Source organism: Medicago truncatula, chromosome 3, assembly GCF_003473485.1.
Source record: "Medicago truncatula cultivar Jemalong A17 chromosome 3, MtrunA17r5.0-ANR, whole genome shotgun sequence".
In the NCBI taxonomy this organism is placed as follows: Eukaryota; Viridiplantae; Streptophyta; class Magnoliopsida; order Fabales; family Fabaceae; genus Medicago; species Medicago truncatula.
The window spans coordinates 35,565,279-35,585,376 of record NC_053044.1 but is presented as its reverse complement, the minus strand read 5'-3'; the positions used below and the strand labels follow the sequence as shown (position 1 = coordinate 35,585,376).

Below are 20,098 nucleotides of genomic sequence, written 5' to 3'. Positions count from 1 at the left end.
GGTTAACATCTCTCTTGCCTCTGATTCTTGGGTTTGGAAGGGTGATCCCTTGGTATCTTTTTTTTTTAAATCACCTTACCAACTCATATCTTCATGTGGTTTTGTTCATGTTGATCCTAGACCATATCGAACCTTAATCCTTGCCAATCCCTTGCATTCTTGGGCCCCTCTCAAGGCGGTCACCTTCTCTTAGCAGCTTATTAGAGATAGGATTCCTACTCACGATAATCTCTTTAAGATATGGGTGATAGCGGACCAGAGTGCAACTTCTTGTGTCTTTTGTGGTTTGACAGAGGAATCTGTGAATCGTATCTTTAATACTTGTAGTATGGCTCAGTCAGTCTAGTACAATGTCTGTAGGTGGTTACGTTGGACACATGTAGCCCCGAGTGGTTTGCTGGGAATGGTGGCTATTTTTCTTGAGTTTGGTTCTTGGCGTCATTTTATATTAGAGTTGTATTTAGCTTGGAAATATGTTGTTTGAACCATCTGAAAGTTTTGAAATGACCACATCTTCTTTGGGAAACCATGTACCTTTGAGCAGCTGATTAAGGGAGTGAAGTTCTCTTATTGGAAGTGGTTTCTAGGTAAAAATCCTGATAGTTCATCTTTTATCAGTGAGGGGTGGCACCTATCCTCTTGATAACCAACAAAATGATGGTTATTACCTTGCATTTATTTCCAATATTTTATGGTGCTTTGAGCGATTGCATGGCCTATGACATCTAATCACTGTCTATTTACGATTTTAGAAATTTAATTAGTTTTAATTGTTATTTAGTCATTTTGAGCTAGTAATGCTTGTTATGGTTGATTTTTGGAACATGTGGAATATATGTTGTGGCGATATAAAAAGATACATCGCTAGGAAGGATTTTGCGATGTAAGCAGATGCCGCACTGGGAAGGATTCTTTAGTTGTATCGTTGAAGGATGTTTAGTATAGGTCGTACAATTATACAAACTCTTGGGTTACTTGTTTGCCTTTACGTGGGGACGAAGTTCAATGAGTTGTCTCCAATGATTGTAGTACGAGGAATAAAATAATATGTTTAGTTAAAAGAGAATAAGACAAGGATGTATCATATGAGAAATTACCAAAGGGCGCAACTTGTAGTGGTCGTACTTGCATTGTAAAAGAGCAACCACATTGTGATGCAAATGGTCCGAAATTTGTTAGTTTGAATTGAGCAACCAAGGTCCAGCTAAGATTAGCAGCCAATAGAGTTCTCACTCAATCTCATCTCCTCCATCGATGAGCATAAGTGCTAGTTCTTTTTGAGTTAGAGTTAGGATTACTTAGGTGAGTGATGCAAAAAGCTCACCAGTTTCCATTTTGTAGTGTAATAATCTTTTAACACTTAACTTCTATATTAATGTAACTATTATATTTTCATTCATTGTGAATTAAACACCTTTAGTGGTTTAGACATAACGAGGTTATGATTATATTTGCATAAGATTTGAGGGTTACAACTTCAAACTTATTTTAAACAAACTTTTTTACACTAATCTTTAAAGGATTTTTCTAACATGTACAAATTTGCACATGTGAAAAAGTTTAAAATAGTAAATTTGTATTTAGACTTGTGTACAATGCAAAGGATTAAGCCATCAAACTTGATCTTTATGCTATCAATAACCTAGTTAATAGTGAAGAAACCTCCCTTAAAAAAAACAGTGAAGATGCATTTTACCGAAAGAAATAAAGAGTGAGAAACAAATAGATGTGAGAGAAAATAAAGAAGATAGGTGGAATTTATGTATTTTGTTTGGATAGAAACAAAAGTAGTTAAGTAGTATAAAAATTGACCATCAATGTTTTCCCTTTATCTTATGAGCCGTCACCTAAACTCTAGTTTATTTATCCACTAAAGAGGAGTGATTTAGGTTAATTTTTTTTACTCAAAGTCATCCATCTAACTCATTTTTCTCAATCTTTTTTATTGAAATAAGTGATTTTCACATCTATTTCATTTTTTATTTTGTGATTTCGTCGTCTTAGTGCGACATTACTTTGTCCGTCGTCTTTGTGGGGCATTGTTTGTCTTTCTTGTTTCGTTCATGTATTTGTTTGGTTTAGATTGTCATATCAGCTTCGATCCAGTGCAGATCCAATCAATGATTTTGACGTCGTCAACGTTGAATATCCGAGACATAGGTATTCCGGAGACTTGAATATAGTCACATGTGTAGGCTTTTGTACTTTGTCGTTTTATACTATTATCATGGTTGTTGTGAGTTTGTGCACAGATTCATCGTTTTTGTTTTTAACGAATTTGCATTGTATTAATGTACTCTATCAATTTGAGTGAATGAATATAATTTATTTTTGTAAAAAAAAATAGTGATAAAAATTGAGTAGTTAATATTGTATGTTTTTATTATTGGTGTGAAATTTTAATTATGTCTCATGAGATTACAAAGATAAACTCTTATTAATTAGTTGACATGTCTTAGACAAAATCAAAAACAATTAAATTAATCAAATACTACCTCTAGTCCTTTTTATAATAAACATATGGATCAATAAAAGTTAATGTACTTAATCCATATTATAAGTTAAATACATTAGTTTTAGTTGACTCATATTTTCTTATAAAATATAACAGAAGCGGTAGTGGATAATTTTATTGAGAGTAATGACAAAAAATTCTAACTATATAGAAAAGTTTAAAAGATTAATTTGTATGTACCAACAAATATAATATTTCATATATGAATCTAACAATATCATGTGAAATAGGGGTGCGTATAGCTATTTTCTGAACTAATAAAAAAAATGGCATGGAGTAATTTTACTAATTTCATGTTAAAACCTTCTTAAAAAAAAATCATGTGTAAAAACAATTAGGGCATACACTCCAAATTAATTTTAAAGTTTGATTAGATATTTTATGAACTAATATAATTAATAAAGTAGCATAATAGTGATAAATATATATATATATTTTTCAAAATAAAAATTAAAAAGTGATATATGTCTTTGACTTTTCCTCTTAAAAAAAAACTCTGACTTTTCAAAATAGTAATATATAATTAGATATATATTTAAACTTTTTGTCTATTGATAATAATATACAATTATACTCATTGTAGAAGAAAAAAAAATGAACAGATTCATTGCATAAAAAGGATGGAATGATTTATGGAAAGTACAAAAAAGGTGTGATAAAGGGAAAAACATTAAACCAAAAAATAAAAAAGAAGAATCAAGAAAATCATATAAAACATTATTATTTTACAAAAATGGTAATTATTAAGATGACTTTTACCAAGATAACCCATAAACAAAATCACAAATACTCCTTTTAATCACTTCATATTACAATGCCAATGTAACAAAACTTTTCCTCAGCAAATAAAAAATCCTCTCATTTTTTCTCCTCCTAATCTCTTCACTAATGTGGCTTTCATGGTTAGGTTTATCACGAGGTAATAAACGTGATAAACCTGTTCGAACCACAGCACCAGCGTTAACTATTCGACCATGTCCCTATGGTTCATTCCATTCCTTCAAAGACATCCAAACAATCCTCCAACCTGAACCGGAACCTGAACCCGGTTCACCCAAAACTCCTCCATCACTCTTCCGCCGTATAAGCTTTTCACCCTCCCTCCTCCGACCCGTCACCATCCGCTCTACCATCACCGTCCCCTCCACCTTCGACCATGGCGGAGTCGTCGTCTACTACACCAGCCTCCGCGTCATCCGCCGCACATTCAATGATTGTCGCACTGTCATATCCATCCTCAAAAGATTCTCAACCGCAGTCGATGAACGTGATGTCTGCGTCGACGAAAAGTTTCGTGAAGAGCTTCAACAGATTCTCAGTCGTCGGAATGTTCCTCTGCCGTGTGTGTTCATCGGAGGTGAATATATAGGCGGTGTTGATGATTTGAAGAAGATTTATGATAGCGGTGAGTTGCAGGAGATGATTGAACGGTTACCGAAAACTTTACCAAATTCATGTGATTTTTGTGGAGGAATGAGATTTGTGGTGTGTGATGAATGCTATGGAAGTCATAGGGTTTTTGTTGAGAAGAATGGGTTTAGGACTTGTTTGACTTGCAATTCCAATGGTTTGATAAGGTGTCCTGCATGTTTCTTCGACCTTCCGCGCTATACCAAATAGTAATTTCCATGCACAATGACAATAGTACTATATTTCTTCTCTTCTCTTTTGTTTTTTTTTTTTTTTATAGTTAAATTGAATAATTGATATGTTGTTGTATAATTATGTTATACATATTTTGATGAATATCATCTATAGACTATATTACAATTTGGAACTTTATACAATTTGGTTAAAAAGACAATAGAGTTGTTGTTGTACTTCTTTCAGAAATAATTTTGACTCTATTTGACAAGTGTCATCTACTATTTAGAGGTGATTTGTCTTTCATATTTTATACTGGATATAGGATAAGATATGATTAGACTTGTTTGGGGAATGATGTTAAATGAAATTATTTTTACACATTTGATAGTAGTGTTAGTTCAAAGTGGATAGTTTACAGAGAATAAGTGCAATTTTTTTCTAGCTAATTAGTCTTATGTCATTTCATTTAAAATATAATATCAAATACAACATATTAGATATCGGAGCAAGAGAATGAGAAACAACATTAGCTCGTCACATTATAATAAGAATCATAGTTTGATTTGAATCTAATATATTTTAGCATTTATGAATAATAGTCTCAAATTCATAGAGATCTCTACTTCAAGACTTATTGTGTGTTTGGTATTTTAAAAAGTTGTTGTGTGACGGTATGTTTGGAGCTTCAAAAAGCCTACAATGAGAGAGGGCTAATACGTGGTAGTGGTGACTTGCTGGGTTACCACTTACCAAACACATTATTAGTACAATCCATATTGATTTTTGTATTAAACTCAAAGATTATGATGTGAACTAAAATATTGTTGGTTCAACCAAGTTCTTCAAGAAGTCCCAATGCTTCCCCTTCACGAGGTTTGACTTGATAAGAAAATCACATAGTTTTTACAAGAATTGATTATCCTACTTCCCCTCTCAAACACATCGACAAAACAATATAATGTTGATTGGAAGAAAATATGAGATGGTTGCTCTTTTGTCCCTCATAAATGCGCAAATTGTTCATGAATAACTCATGAACGATATTCTGTGTTTTAAAAGGCTTCCAGAGACAACTCTGGAAGGTTATTTTTCAGGATAAAGAGCGAATAGGAGGCCAAAAGAGCAACCATCGAAATATGATAGGACGTGGACTGAAGCAAATAGTTGGGCCAGGCATAGGAGATAGCAAACAAGAAACCCAAAAGAAAGATCCTGAGTCTAAGGTACTTGGGAGATTATGCCATGTCATCTATGGAAGAGCCATACCATTGAAGTATATCGAGAAGGTTGCATCAGATAGTGAATAACCAATTATATTAGCTATCAATGCCTGATACAAAAAAATGGATTGTTAGATTCTTATCTTAGTTATTTGAATTTTGTTACGGCAAATATAGTAGTATGTATTTTCTGATTAATTGAAGTAATTCCAGCATTTTGAAATCAAGAAAGAATCTAAATTTCATTATCTTTTTCCTTCTTAGGAGGTTGCTAGTCCTTGAACTATTGCAAATTTACCCAGTTCCTAACACTTTGGTGTTTTCATCGGGCTAATCCAAAAACTACATGTTCGAAAGCCACAGCCGATAAAATGGAAGAAGCCATTAGCAAACTCATTACTGATCAATTTACCCTTGTTGAAATCCAAACTCTCCCGGCCTCCCTAATTGATGACATTCTCCACAAGTTAGCCTCCCTTGACATACCCACTCTCTCTGTTATGCTTCTCCTTCCACCATCAACCATCCCCTCCTCCTACCAAACCACACCGCATGAAGCTCGATGTACCATGAAATTTTAACATATTGCAATGACATCACCATGAAATTTGAAAAAGTTTGACAAATAGTTGAATTGAGTGGGTACTGTGATAGTGGGTTGTGTAACATCCCTGATTATTAGCTCTAGCTAGTCTTAGTATCGTTAGTCCATTAGGCTAAGAATTTGTTGTGAACCTGAATTTTATATGTTCTGACTTAATTATAATTGTTGTGTGGTTACTCTTAAAGTATGAAATATATGATTATATGATTATTGTGCAGGCATGATTGATTATGGAAATATTTTATGCCATGCTTTCTATTTGACTTTATGATGTGCATTTCGACACATTTAGGCAATGATGTTAAATTGAATGATTTTTACACATTTGATAGTAGGAGTGTTATTTTAAAGTGAATAGTTTATAGAGAATAAGTACAATTTTTTCAAGCTAAATAATCTTATGTCATTTCATTTAAAATATAGTATGAAATACAACTTTACAAAATGTTAGCTACTGTAGCAAGAGAATGGGCAACAACATTTGCTTGTCTCCTTATAATCAGAATATTTTGATTCTAAATCTAATATATCTTGGCACTCGTGAATAATAGTCTCGAATTCAAAGAGATATCTATTTTGGGACTTGTTGTGTGTTTTGTATTTTAAAAAGTTGTCGTGTAACCGCACATTTATTTGAAACTAATAATTGGAGCTTCAGAAAACTTTTGGTGGTGACATGTTGGGTTACCAAACACAGTATTAGTACAATTCAAGTCGATTTTTGCATCAAACTCTAAGACTGCGGTGTGAATTGAAAGATCGTTGGGTCAATCAAGTGCTTCAATAAGTCCCAAGACTTTCCCTTCACGAGGGTGACAAGCAAATCACAGTTTTTGAAAGAATTAATTCTCTTGATTCCCCTGTCAAACACATCGACAAAACAATATGATGTTGATGGAAAGCAAATATGATAAGACATAGACTGGAAGCAAAGAGTAAGGCCAGACACAAGAGAGGCCACATGAGATGCCTAAAAGAAAGATCATGTCTCCAAAGTACTTTAGGGATTATGTCAAATCATCTATAAGAAAGCCACACCTTTGCATTTCCTAATATATTGATGTGATTCCAGCATTTTCAAATCAAGCAAGACTTAAAATCTCATTATCTATTTCCTTCTTAGGAGGTTATATTAGCCCTCTAGCTATAGCAAATTTACTCAGTTCCTAATACTTTGGTATTTTCATCGAGCTAATCTGGAAACTACTCGTTCAAAATCCACCGCTAATAAAATGGAAGAAGCCATTAGCAAACTCACTACCAATCAATCCACCCTTGGTGAAACCCAAACTCTTACGGCCTCCAAAATTGACGACATTCTCCACAAATTAGCGTCCCTTGAAATACCCATTCCCTCTAATTCTGCTTCCCTTCCACCACCATCCATCCCTTCCTCCTGCCAAACTACAATGTATGAAGCTCGATGTACCATGAAATTTTAGCATCTTGTAGTGACCTCGCCATTAGGCTTAGAATTTGTTGTAACCTGAATTTGATAGTGGGCTATGTAACATCCCTGGTCATTTGCTCTAACTAGTCTTAGCATCTTTAGTCCATTAGGCTTTGAACTTGATGTGAACCTGAATTTTATCAGACATAATTACAATTGTTATGTGGTTACTCTAAAGGTTTTAAATATGATTATATGATGATTGTGCAAGCAAGATTGGTTATGAAAACATTTTATGCTATGTTGTGTGTTTGTCCTGATGGTGTGCATTTTGAGAAGTTTTGTGATTCAAGTCAAAATCAAATATAAATTATTGTGATTAAAGTTTTGAGTTGACTTTAAGGGATGTCATATTTTAATCAGATAGTTTGTTTTTCATTATAGTGAGTTTTTAAATCGTTACATTTTTAGAGATTCTAGAATGAGAATGTTTTGAGAAAGAAAGTTTACGCGTGAGTAGATTTTTTACGAGGGACGAGATAGTTTTAAAACATGGGGACAATTAAAATTTTCAGAGAAGTAGAGTAGATCTTTTTCAACAATGTATGCCTTAAACCGCAGCGAATAGGGTCGAGTTTATAGTAAGATTACCACATAAGGCTCGTAAAATAAAATTAAAATTTAACATCTTTCTTCAGTCGCGCCACCACCGAGCTCGTTTCGCAATAGATTTGCAAGAACTTGGTACGAGATCAAAGTTTGATGCTCTCCAGCCCACATGTAACCCATTGATGATCAGAGAGGTAATCCCATCCATTTTATTCTTTGATGACCATGAATCACCCCAAAATACAAAGGGGTATGATTTTCCTTATGATATCGATTTATATGCTTTGCTAATGTGTCTATGATCGTCGTTGTGAGTTTATATATGTCATCAGATCATTGGAAAATTTTAGCGATTTTGAAAATGTTTCAAAGTATGGTTTTTATTTGATATATACATTTTAAGCAAGAGAGTATGTGATGACAAATTAGTTTTTGAAAAATGTCAATTTTTGGGGTACCTAAAAATAAATAGGTAAACTGGTCAATTTTCAATATGTTTCATATGATCATAGCTGACCAATGGATTCACGTTGTCAAAATCTTCAAAATGGATACATGGTTCATCGTATTGAGCATGTATTCATTGATTTGTGATTTTTACAAAAATAAAATAAAAAAATTAGAATCGGACCTGGAATGTGACTAGTGAAAATTTGTTGTTGATTGTTTGACCGCTAGAATGCGCTACATGATTTTAGAGAATAAAAAAAAAAACAAATGTGTACAGGTTGGTAGAGCCAAGAGCTTTGGATAACGTTGCACAAGCATATGAGGCTCAGCCGAATTTTTTCAAAAAAATCATGTGTTGTCAGGTCTAGTCGTATTTTTGAAAGTTTTGCTAAACAGGAAAAAAAATGCACTTAAAATGTCTCGGTGGACATATAGATATTTTGTTATTGTGTTATAACGTTGGAAAGTATTTTAAAGATATTTTGGGAAGTATCTTGCGAACAAAACATTTTGAGGGGATTTATGTGTTTAAGAGTCAAAAAAATGTTTTAATTGCATATTTTGGGAAACACATGCCTAGGTGATTCGAAACCGCATATGTTGATTCCAAACCCTAAAGCATTGTTGAATTCACCTGAGATGGGTAGCAAAACTCTAAGATTAGATTTTTATATTAGGGCACTTAACTCAAGAGGAGTTATGATAGCACATGTTTGTAGAGTGTAAGCTGTCGGGAAAGCTCAAGTACAGTAAGGGTGCTCTTTAACACATAAACATGCTAAATGTGATGGTTGTTTATGATCTTATCTCTATGCTTGGTTGTGAATAAATATGTTATCTTAAATTGTATGCTTAGATGAGGTTATTGTGCTTTAAATGTGATTTATGTATCCATTAAAATGTTGTTTTTGTTGAGATTACGAATATATATTGTTATACATGATATTTATGAATATATGTATGAATGAGCATGGTGTTGAAATTGCATATGTCATGAGATATGCAAGCTTCTTGCATTAGCATAGATGGATAATCGTATGCTCGTGCATTACATGGTGAAAGCGTTGTAAGTTTGAACATTTTTTGTGATCGTGAATCGTACATGACAACGTAATTGGATCTTTATGATCGTGAATCCAATTTTATTGAGGCTAAGGCATATTTATCATTAGACAACATCGTAAGTTAAATAAGGGATTTGCTCGTTTTTAATAGGAGTTGCTTACACCCCTATGAATAGTGCATTGTATTCCATAATCATTTGCACGTGATGTTCATTTGGAGTTGCATTTCACACATATAGCTACATGTGACATTTAGTAGGTGCTAAGTTACACTTATGTAGAGTCTGCATTTATGCTTATGATGCATCATTATATTTTGTATGTGCAATGTTTACCTTGATGTCATGTGTACTCACATGATGTATTTATGTATGTATATTGTGACCTTATACTTTTATTTGTGGAACTTTGGGCATCGCCCTTAGATCAATTTGGGTGGGACGTTGCCGACTGTCACCCAAGTGATGGTGACGACCATACATTAGTTTGGTAGAGGTATGTATCATATCTAGCAGTTTGACTTGGACATAAATGTATCGACATACGTGAGCATAGGTCCTATGTATGGAAGTGATGGAAAACTGGAACAATAACACATATCTCCACCACACTCTCCACACAGGACATAACACTACAACTTTCCCCTCCTGAAACTCCTCCCGAACTACCAAAACCTAAGTTCACCGCTGAAGGTAGGGTTCGTCTAAGGGCATCCACTCTAAAATGGCTAGATCAAAAAAACTTTATAGTGTCCCTTACATACTCCAGAACACTGAGTATCCTCTCTTTAGTTGCCACAACACCGCCTCAGTTGGCACATCCGATCACTCTACCATACTCCTTTCTAGCAAGCACGTGCTCAAAAATATCCCTAACATCTGGCATAGGAACATAAGGACACCCTTGATCAAAATAACTACACAACACTATTTATCCTCTTTTGCAACAGTTAAAAGTCGTAGCCAGTACGGAAAAAACGTTGCCTAAAAGAATAGGGGACATTTTTCAGGCGTCTCCAGTTTGAGCGTAGCCTATTGTCAAAGGGGACATTTTTTCACGCTATTTGGGCACACTTGCGGAAAATGTCGCCTAAACCATTGGAAAAGGGACGCTTTTATTGGTTATTTCTAGCTTCAAGTTTTAACCGTTGCCATAGGTGGCTACGACTATTAAACGTTGTGATAGAGTGAAATAGCACATAAAAAAAAAATAGCTTATAGGAGATGTTTTTTGAAAGTACTCAGAAAATATTTTACATTAATTGCGTATATATGATCGTTTATAGCTCATATAAAATTGAAATTAATTACATATCCACAAAAATTGTGTTGCAACAAATTTGAATTAATACATAATAATAAGAAAAATGTCTAACATTACTTTATACCAAATTAATTGTTGTATCACCATTATTACCTGTTAAATGGTTTCTTGTAAAGAAAAGTTTTTTATTTTTTAATAGCTAAAGAAGAGCTTGTCAAATTGTAGTTAAGCTCATTAACACTTTTCTCTCTCTCTTCTCTCCTTCTCTCTTCTCTCCTTCTCAAACCCTAGCCGTCGCCCCATTTCTTCTTCTTCTTGTTGTCAGATGGGTGATTTAGGGTCAATTTTGACCCAAAAATCACCCCTCCGATTTGTTTTTCCTTCTACCTTAATTGAATAGGTGATTTCACATATTTTCTGTTTTCTTTCGTTTGTTTTTGTGATTTTGTCGTCTCTGAACGACTCTGTTTGTTTTGATTTCACGTCTTTGTGCAGTGTGTTTTTGATTTCTCGTCATAGTGCGATGTTTATTTGATTCAGCTTGAATGATTAGCTTTGAACAAGAGCAGATCCGATCAATGACAATGACTTTGGCGTCATCAACGTTGCAGATCCGGAGACATGAGGATTTCGGAGACTTGAATATAGTCATATTTGTAGGCGTAGGTACCTTGTCTTTTTATGCTATTAACATGGATGATATGAGTTTGTTCACATGTTCATCCTTTTTGTTTTTAGCGAATTTGAATTTGTATTGTATCGATGTACTCTATCAATTTGAATGAAAGAATATCGTTTATTTTCGTCTAATATATATATATATATTAGACTATATATAGAGAAATTAGGCGTGATAGTGCTGACTTTTTTTGTTCTCTATATAAAGTAATGTTTTGTATGCCACATTTATTTTAAATTTTTTAATTTTTTAAAATAATATTTTATTTGGCATAAATATCTCGAAACACTTCATATATTATTTTGATCTTATCAACTAAATATTTCTAATCATTAACGATATCAATCAATAGTTTATCCTTTTTTTTTTTTTTTTGACAAATAGCCTACCGGCTAGAATTCACCTTTTTCAAGGTGAATAAGTGGGGTGTTCGGGGTTCGAACCCCGACCCATACATATAATAATTCATGCCCCTGCAAACTGAGCTATGTTCACTGGGGCATTCAATAGTCTATCTATTTATGAAGGTTTTTTCGTTTGACAAAGATTTATTTATGAAAGTTAATGACTAGCATCTTTGGCGGAAATAGATGTTCAAAGAAGGCGATAGAGATTTTTAGCTAAATTTTTTTTAGTTCCTATTATTAATTATCCATATATTATATGTTAGCTGATTTTTTTTAATGATGTTTTGAGGGAAGATTTGGTTTTTGATAAACAAATTTAGAGAGAAAATTGCCACCAAAATTTTGATGTTGTGAATAACATTGAAGAAATGTAGTCTTTTATTAAAACTAAAGTAACAATCTAAAATTGTCCCCAAAAGTATTTAAGGGGACAATTATCAAATATTGCCAGAGAAATACTATTGTGACACTTTAAAAACGTCCCCATAAGTATTTAAGGGGACAATTCACGATTGTTGCCAACGAAATAATAGAGTAACGCTCTAAACACGTCCCCAAAGGTATTTTAGAGGATTTTTTCAGGGATTGCGAAAATATTTTTGGCAACAGCCAAAAAACGTTGCCCTAGCCACTTTTAGGGGAAAATTTTTACATCTCTTCTAAAAAAGTGTTGCCAGAGACAATAAATGGTGCAGTGCTAGGGTGTGTTGTATTTTGGCCTTTTTTTGTAGAGTACTAATCAGGGAAACATTAAGACTTCTTTTTGGTATCGACTGTCATGGGCAGGTTTTGACTAAATTTAGGAGTCAGATGGTTATATATTGCTAGTTTACTTTTATTGATTACTTGTTCTCAGTTGGGTTGTATACCTATTATTTGGTACCCTCACACTACTATATCACTCTAATGCATATGTATAATATATGTTTATATACCTTCCTTGTTCGCATAAACGTTTGAACCTTATTTCAATTTTTCAAGTTTCATCTTTTATTTTAGAAAATATTAACGCATGATTTTATTTGAAAAGGGACGATACTGAATGCTTCTGCTCATGATGTAGCGTTAAAAAAATACATATGCATAGTTAAACACTTCGGCTATTCAAGATTGCACCTTATTTCAGCCCATCATATCGGAAGGTCCGTTTACACAAATGAAGCAAATACCTTTCTTAACATACAAGTTTTAACTCAGAGCACTCATCAACCCAAAACATTGACCAAACATTTAACCCATACTTATCAAATTTTCCCGGTCTCCGAGCAATATATGACTCTACCTCCAACTAGAAACACCAATCACATGATATTTTGTTATATTTTTAGTTAATTTTTATTTAATAAATTAATGTTTAATTTGCATTTTACTATATTTTCTTTTGTTTTAAATATATGGGATAATTCAAGAGGAATATGAAGAAATGATGCAAATATGATCGAATTTCTTCAAATGTTGAAGTTTTGTTGACCAAGCAAAAAATAATGGCAATGACAACCTTATTGAAAATAAAATTAGTGGGAAATCAAGTTTCAACACTTCAAATTCATGTTCGTAGGTTTCAAAACTGTCAAAGCAAGAAAATAAAATGATCAAGCCTTAATTATCAAAGGTTGTTACGATTGCTCGTAACCATGGGTTACAACCATGACAACCTAAAGACTTTAATTTTTGTGGTTTTTCTTTGAGGTACTTGGATGATCAGTTGATCACTTATAAATGCTAATGTTAAAGCCTTGTAATTTGATTAGTGCACAAAATCAAAGTGCTTAGCCTATAAATAGGTTAAGTCTTGCCTTGATTTCTTACCACTTTTCACCATAGAATCATACAATTTTGTACTCCCTCCGTCTCAAATTGTATGACGTTTTAGACATTTCACACATATTAAAAAATATAATTAATTTTGTGTGGGAAATAAATATTATGAGTTGTTTTACAAAATTATCTTTAATAAATTGTATGAGAAAGATAAATTAAAGAATTGAAATAAGATAGAGTAATAAATAGTGAAGGATATAATAGGAAAAATAACATTAATGTTTCATTGGTATTGTAAAACGACATATAATTTGGGACAAATATTTTTTTTCAAAACGACATACAATTTGGGACGGAGGGAGTAATTAGTTCTTATTTCAATAATGTTTTCTTTATTTTATTGTTTTCGTTTTATTTAAAAAGCTCGTCATTATGATGAGTGATTAGTTTTCTCTTGTCTTAGGGTCATGGAAAGTAATCATAAAACTTCCATGATCATTTTCTTTTGTTGTGAGAATTTAAAATACTAATATTATTTTATCACTTTTCACACGAATTATGGGTATGATTTTTTAAGCTTGGCTAATCAAAATGATAATTGATATAAGCATTACACGATCAAACAATCATATGGTTATAATCATTCAAACATATGGTATCAACGAGGTAACAAAAGTTGAAATCAATATCAGAGGAAATGAGTAAGTTTAACATTATGATTCAAAATCTTAGGCATCGACCAATATACCGAAAGATGAAGGTAGTTGTTGGAATTATAAGGCTAGACAAGGGTCTTGAAGCAGTGAAATGGCCTAAAAGTTTTTGGGATGAAATCATACTTATTTCTAATATGAATAACATTGCTAACAATTTATGCCAACCCTAATCTTGATGGTTTTGGCTCCAAACTGTTCTGGCCGTTAGATGCATTTGTGTTGATCTCCACACAACCCATCTATTCCCAATAAACAAAGTCTTTCAATTTCAACTCACAACTGCATTGGTAAAGTACATACGGTTCCTATTACCAATAAACATCTTCCCAACTGCATTGAGACTCTGATTTCCCATTCATTTTGTATTGAATTGTGTTGATTTCTAGCATCTAAGATTTCATTCACATCTGTTTTCCTCCTCACAGGTGATCTCGGCGCCACCTTCCTCCGATAGCATCACCTCCTTCTTCCGGCAGCGTCATATGCATCTATTCTAACATCTTCTCTCCTTCAATTTTACCTCCATTCGGTTTTCTCTCAAAACCCTAACTCGATTCAGTGAATCACCTACCTCGATTTGGTTTGCTCTGATCGATCACCGTTCATCGTGGTTTGTCTCACCGATTTCGAAACTTCGTCCTCCGTCCCTGTCAAAGGTAAACTCGCTGTTAAAATGCCTTGCTTTCTTTCTTTACCTTGGCTTTTTATGTTGAAAAGAATGGTTGAGTTGAAGTGATTTTTTGAATTGAATTGTGTTGATTTCTAGCATGAGATTTGTCTTCCTAATTTTTGTGTCTACTATCGCAACATGTCTTTCTTAGGCTGCTGAGAATGATGATAACTTTTCAAGTCAAAGCCCCTACACATGCATAACAAGGTAGGCTCTCTAAAATTTCTCCTCTAAGTTTTGTAATGATAGTATTTTCTGTTATTTTTCATCATTATGACTAATTTTCATTTTGCTGGCAGATCAAAACTTATGGTGTTTTCTCTTAGTTTTTTAATGATAGTATTTTCTGTTATTTTTCATCATTAGTTTTATGACTTTGGCTTAACTGATAACTACTGATAATATTGTGTAGTTCTGAGTTTTACCAACCTGCACAATTAGTTAAGCTCCTACCATGTTAGAAAATGTATATGTAATCACAGTTATGTTGGAAGTGCTTACATGATTTCAGTATGCTAATATGATTTCAGTTATGTAAATCACTATCCTTTTTCGAAACATAACAGATGGACAAGTATGAGATAATCTCATTGAACTTATATAGAGCCTATTTTTTTATCGCAGAGATGGTACAAAGATGACAGGTTTAGTACAAAGATGATGACAATTGAAAACTCGATGCTTAAAACAGTACTACGGACGTAATACGTGACTTTTGTTTTTCTCAAGTTAGTGTTGTGGTAATTGGATTAGATGCAATTGTTGTAAGTTTTATTTGTTTATAAGATGGTTAATTAAAAGGGGCTCTTGAGGGCACAAGTACATGCTCTGATCATGGATAATGTAGTTTTAGATTATCAATTATGTGTAAGAACCTTAAGACTTATTTTAATTTTGTTGGGCATCCTTTTATTGAGACTTCCCTTTCATGTTCTTTTTAGGTTACAAATGGTGTTTTAGAATTAGGCTTTGAAATTATCTCCACTCCTTTTACATTCTTTAATGAATTCTTTTATTTTCTTTTGTGATTTAGGCTTTGAAGTAATATACGGATTGCATGATTCGCCCAATGGCTGATTTTTATCCAGCAGAAATTGTCACAGAGTGACCGACTCTTACAAGGATGTTCTTCTTTTGCGGCAGAAATTCAGGTTCCAGTAGAGGAAAAGAGACTAGCTAAGGAGGGATACATAACATAGTAGTAAAATTGCTTTTGCCATTAACAACTTTGAGCCAGATCTTTCAAAACATAACATCCGGAGATCTTTTCATGCTAATATGAATGCCAACAAGTTTACTCTTTAGCTGGCGATCTTTTCATGAAAAAAGGTTTAGCGTTTGGGCAATGGAATTAGCATTGGAAGTGAATCATTAAAAGACATATCATCCGGAGATCTTAAAAGATCAACCTTTTATAGATGGCCAAGGTTTACTTTTTCAAGACCATTGTTTGGTTGTTTTTGTGGACAGAACCATACTGAAATGTTTCTGATTTATTGCTTGGAATCAATAACTAAATAAAAGCTTTTTGAATTTTACTAGGGGTGTTTCGTTAATTGGTGTTTGAGATTCAAAACACACTTGAGACTGTTTTTTCTAATGTAGTGTAATTTTAGGATATGCCCCTCAAACCCCTTGATATTTAATTTAAATTTTCTTTCTTGCTTAATAAAGTTTCATCAATGGGGGAATTCCATAAGACACACTAAGATCATTAGTCTTTGTAGAATGTAGTTTAGTGATCGCTATTGAAGCATTTGCTTAGTTAATTTAATTCTCATTCTTTTCCTTTCATCCAAATGGAGTTCACATTTTGATTTGCCCTTCCATATCCTTTTTGCAACCTATTTATTATTTAGAGTATAGTTACTCATTCCTGGTATGCAAATGCATTCTTTTAAAGTGAAATATATTGCAAGAACTGTATAATATTTTGTAAGAACTTTTGGATAGCACAAAGTTTTGAAGCTCTCCTATTTTCATGTGTTCTTTTTCAATGTACATGACCTGTGCGGTAGAACAGGTAAACGAAAAGTTGGTTATTTTTCAATGTACATTGTGTTCCATTCAATGTTTTTACAAATGTAAGGGATTGTTAACGCATATGGACCTTCCTATCTAATGTTTCAATGCTTGCAAATACTATCATAAATGCTTCTAAGTTTCTTGCTTCACCAATATCGGTGCAATTGATTTACACTTAAGTGTATGAAAACTTATTTTTTTAATTTATAGGAAAGTTTTTTATTCAAATACTCCATTTGATATGATTTTTTTTTATAGGAAGGTCCTATAAATAAATAAAAAATATTTTCTCCCATTCATCCATTCAGATTATGTAGCAGCTAATCTTCTATTCCATTCATCTACTCATGTGATGAATGTGGTGTATAGATAGATTTTTTGAAACGTGTAAAACTTGACTTATAACACTAAGTCATTAGTATTGTTGTTCAAAAAAAGTCATTAGTATTGAAATCATATTTGCAGTTGTTATAATTTTGTGTGCCGTTGAACATTGCATTGTAAGGAATGTTTGTAAACGTATATGACCCGTGCGGCAGCACGGGAGGGAGATCTAGTAAGTAATAGGGTGCAATGAGTTTTATCAACAAAGGGACCATGAGAAGATGGAGCTATATTGGTAAGACACGTCATTTGTTCTTGAAAAGGAAAAAATTATATAGATAATGATTTTTAATGGCAATAGAACAGACTAGAACTAGGAAGTGTTCATTGTAATAATGAACTTCATGGCTTCAAAGTACTTTATTTAATTTGCACACTTTCAAAACCAAAACAAAACATCAAACCTTTCAAAAACCAAAACAATTCTAACTAAACACTTGGAAAAGAAAACCACCCCGATAGTCACAATTAGTTTCAAAAGAGTAGTCACTACTACTTCCAAAAGCTGTATGCATTTAGAGACAAAAAGTATAACGAGTGTAATTTCCAAGCAAGTTCAAAACATGGCCAAATGCATGGAAATAGGCCATGGAGTCTCTTACCAAGTCCACTAGAGTACAACAACATTATTTTCATATTCTTATCCTAGCCAAGTCAAGTCACCGACGCTTCTAAAACTCATTATTCCATTATTTTCATGTGAAGTACAAAAACGATATATTCTTTTGTTTATTTTTACAACCCTTAAATAATTGAGATATATATCATCAAGAGAAACCGAGTCATGTTTAATTTCTTAGTTATTTTTTGTCTAAAAATATGTAGTCCAAGTATTTAAAATCACAAGGGAAAAAAGTATAAATACACCGAATTTGGGTCCATTATGGAGAATACTATCCAGTTTTGTAATATCTTTTTAACAAACTCTCATGTCGAGTTTACTAGGAGGCAAGCAAATGAGGTTGCTCATGAATTAGCTAAGGCAGCCACATTAGGTCCTAGCTTCCACATCTTTGATGAAAGTCCAACATGTATTTCTGATTTAATTTTTAATAAAATGATATAAGTTTATTTTCCCTAAAAAAAAAAAAAAAGTATAAAGACACGTGTATTTAAATAGTGCTCTTTAGATTTAAAAAAATGACGTTTTGACTTTTCCATTTTCAGTTAATGTTGCGAAATTGCTTGGAAGTATTATATATTTATCAATTTTACTTTTCATTTTTATTCGATGATTTTTTTTTCCATTTTTTTTTATCACCAAGTACTAATATTCCATCTCTTTCTATTATTTTATTGTTCTCTAAAAGTTCACATTGAGTTTTTATTCATGATATATCTAACATAAATATATATGCAAAAATGCATGTACAATTAAATTAAAGCATATAAATACAATTTTAAAATCAAAAGTGTAGAAAAAACTTAACATGAGGAACAAGGTCTTAGTTAAAAAAATAAAAAGAGAGAAAAAATATGTCATTCTATAAAAAATTTCATTGAATTTCTATGAGTACTAGGTTTGTGTCCTAAATTTAATTAGTGTTTTTCTTGTGTTGCGATTTGGTTCAGTTGCTAAAATAAAACCGCAAACCGAACCGAACTGTGTGGTTGAATAAAAATATGATTCGAATACATACGAACTAAATACAGTTTTTGCGGTTTTCGGTTTATGTTTGTTTTGTTTGCGATTTTTCTATTGAGTTTGTTCGGTTTTGAACACCCCTAATTGTCCATACTAACTGAGCTAATCTCACGAGGACTACAAGTTGTTTCTTTAGTCAATGCAATGATTATACAACTTTTTAATATAAATTTACTACTTTTAGTATTTTAACCAATGTCTCGCAGGCACTCGTTAGCATTTTTTTTTTCTAACAAGCATAAATGAATTATATTAACCCTATTGTAGCAGTCTCCTCATCACAAGGCGTACCAAAAAGACCACTAAAAATTTACAAGCAGCAAAAAAAGAGGTACAAAAAGTGGGTTAGCTAATGCCTAAACACGACAAAGGGCTTGTCTACCACAAATGATCACCAAATACAAAAGTAGCCCTTTTTAGCTTTCAGCCACCAGAAGGAATAAAACTTTACTTTGTCTAGAAGTTGAATTATAGAGTTTTCTTTGTTATTAAATAACATGTTGTTACGTTCATTCCACATAATCCAAACACTAATGAGCCAAATAACCTGGAGGAAAGAGCACCGCGATTTCAGACTACTTGTGGAAAAAAATAAACTCATGATGGTTTGCACCTTCGAATCCAATCCACGACGGCAGTAAAGGCCAAAGAGAGCCAAAGGAGGTGCATGATAGAAAAAGATGTTGAGCGTCCTCCACCTGACCACAACCAGGCACACACAAACACGCCTCTGGGGAGAGAACACCACGATTCGCCAAATTTGATTTCGTATGTAGTCTATCTCGAAGCAAGTGCCAAGCAAAGATGGAAACCTTTAGCGGAACCTGTTTATGTCAAATGATATTCAAATCTTACCGAACCTGCGAACTCTTCTGAGATGTCAGCATATCATAAACACCCAAACATAATTTTTTGATAATTATTCTTTGCGGAAATAATCTAGAGTTCAGTCAGAAAGTAAGTAAAATTTAGTCAAAATTTATTTCACCAAACATCGAATTTAAGTTCTTCTCAACTATTTATTATTTAGTCAAACTTATTAATCACTTAAGCTCAATCATTTTATTTGACGCGTATTAATTTAGACATCAATAATGACAAAAAATCAT

General features: G+C 32.9%; 1 long non-coding RNA gene across 2 annotated transcripts; it reads left to right on the top strand.

Moving 5' to 3' along the window:
• The first annotated feature begins 14,414 nt into the window (after positions 1 to 14,414).
• On the top strand, positions 14,415 to 16,553 carry LOC112419860 (uncharacterized). Of its 2 annotated transcripts, XR_005645181.1 has the most exons (4): positions 14,415 to 14,552; positions 14,691 to 14,921; positions 15,087 to 15,142; positions 15,969 to 16,553. It is a non-coding gene; the product is annotated as an uncharacterized lncRNA (long non-coding RNA). The 2 variants fall into 2 exon arrangements; XR_003009927.2 differs by lacking the exon at positions 14,415 to 14,552 and having other exon boundaries at positions 14,559 to 14,921.
• Positions 16,554 to 20,098: the final 3,545 nt, after the last annotated feature.